The following is a 2328-nucleotide window of genomic DNA, read 5'->3' as shown; positions in this document are numbered from 1 at the left end:
AAGATGATACATCAACACTATCAATTCCCTTTATAGTCTTAAACACCTCAATCAGATCCCTCCCTAACTCTTCTTTTTCAAGAGAAAACAATTTGGGAGATTTCAGTCTCTCCTCGTATGACAACCCCTCATCCCGGGGACCATTCTAGTAACCCTCTTCTGAACCCTTTCCAACAATTCAATGTCTTTCCTAAGGTAAGTAGCCCAAGATTGAACACAATACTCCAGATGTGGCTTAACCAGTGACCTATACAATGAAGTTATAACCTCTTTAGACTTATATTCAATATTCAACCTAAAATCCTATTTGCCCTACCACTAACAACAGCACACTGCTTGGATAGCTTAAGAGACTGATCAACCATTACATCAAAATCCCTTTTTTCATAAAATTGTTGGGGTTACTCTCATCCGAATTATACTTATAATTCAAATTATGATAACCCACATGCATTATCTTGCATTTATCATAATTAAAACCCATTTGCCATTTATTTGCCAAACTCATTAAATGAACCAAATCCTTTTGTAAATCAGCAGCATCCTCTTCACAGCTAGCAACACCCAAGACCTTAATATCATCTGCAAATTTAAGTAATTTATTGACCATTCCTTCGTCTATGTCACTGATGTAAATCAAAAAGAGCAAAGGTCCTAAGACTGAGTCCTTAGGTACGCCACTTGTGACATTAATACAGTTTGACTGAACTCCATGTGTAACAACCATCTACTTTCTTCCATCCAGCCACTCTTCTATCCAGTTTGCAAACTTATCCCCCACACCTACAGAGTTAAGTTTTTTTACAAACCTTTTATGTGGCACCTTGTCAAATGCTTTTTGAAAATTCACATACACCAAAGCTACACCCTTACCCTCATCTGCATAAGCAGTAACCCTTTCAAAGAATGTCAAAAGATTTGTAAAGCAAGATTTTCCGTTAGTAAAACCATGTTGATTATCCAATAAAATTCTAAACTTTGTTAAATGAGCTTGTAAATCATCTTTCATCAGACTTTCCAAAACTTTACCCACAACTTATGTAAGACTAGTGGGTCTGTAATTACTTGGACAATTTTTATCACCTCCCTTGAAAAAAGGAGTGACATTAGCTAACTTCCAATCCTCTGGTACCTGCCCACTATCACCATCAGTTCTGGGAATGGATAATTAGCGCCATGGACCTTCTGAGTTGCAGCCTTGAACGTAAATCACTAAGCCTCACACAACCTATATCTTTAATATAACATTCTAAATATCCAATTAGATCCCGAGTTTTCCCTGACATGGATTTTTTGCGGCCCTGCCCTTCAATAAATATCAATAGATTTTACAGACATTTTCAAATTGAGATTTAATTTGTCCGCCAACGACTTTAAGACTTTACTATGACGTATATACTTTCTTTAGTAATAGTTTTTTTTTTACATAAAAATTAAATATGAAAGCTATGAACAAACTGATGGATTCAAAGGTTGTTGATACTGTCATTTTTAAACAGGAGATTGTTATTCAATCTTTTTATCTGTTTGTGGAATTTTGCGCAAAGATACTTGAGAGCTGACTGCGCTAGTCGTCCCTAATATTGAAGCGATAGACTAGAATAGAGGGAAGGCAGCTTATCAACACCACCCACTTCCAACTGCTGAGCTACTCTTTGCCAACGAATAGTGGGATTGGCCCTCAAATTATAACGCCCCCCCACAGCTGAAAGGGCGAGCACGTTCGGTGGCGAGTTTTATTCAACAATAAGCAATTGAATATATAGTTTTTGCGGAAGTGTAAAAATGTTTTTTGTTTATCATTTTTGGGTCTAAATATCGAAAAGTTGGATAATTACTTTTCAAAAAAGCTATTTTTACTGGTATATATATTACAAATATTTTAACAGCTTTATACCTTCTAGTTTTAAGAAAAACATGATTAATATTTCAATGAATTAGGCTTATAATTTTAATCAATCATTATTATGGTTTCCATCAGGATCTTTAAAACGTAAATCATTCAGTCGCAAAAAAATAAATTTTTCATATCAGTAAAGTCATGAAAAGTTACTTGAAGAAACTTTACATATACTCTGGTCATACAGATTGATGTATCCAAAGGATTCCCTTTTCTCTGTTCTGTCGTTTACTGGTATTCAAGTCCATCCGTTAACAAATAAATTGAAACAAATGCCTTCTACACCTGTATAAGAACTTCTTAAGTCTGATTTTGTGAATATGAGAAATAATTTGGTTTTGATTCTGTTCATAGTATCGTAGAAGGTCTTGCGTGCAATGTTGTTTTAAAACCGATTTTTCTTCTATCTAACATTCTACGTTTGTATT

Source organism: Limulus polyphemus, unplaced genomic scaffold (genome assembly GCF_000517525.1).
Source record: "Limulus polyphemus unplaced genomic scaffold, Limulus_polyphemus-2.1.2 Scaffold2734, whole genome shotgun sequence".
NCBI classification, from domain to species: Eukaryota; Metazoa; Arthropoda; class Merostomata; order Xiphosura; family Limulidae; genus Limulus; species Limulus polyphemus.
Note: the sequence above shows the minus strand (reverse complement) of the source record.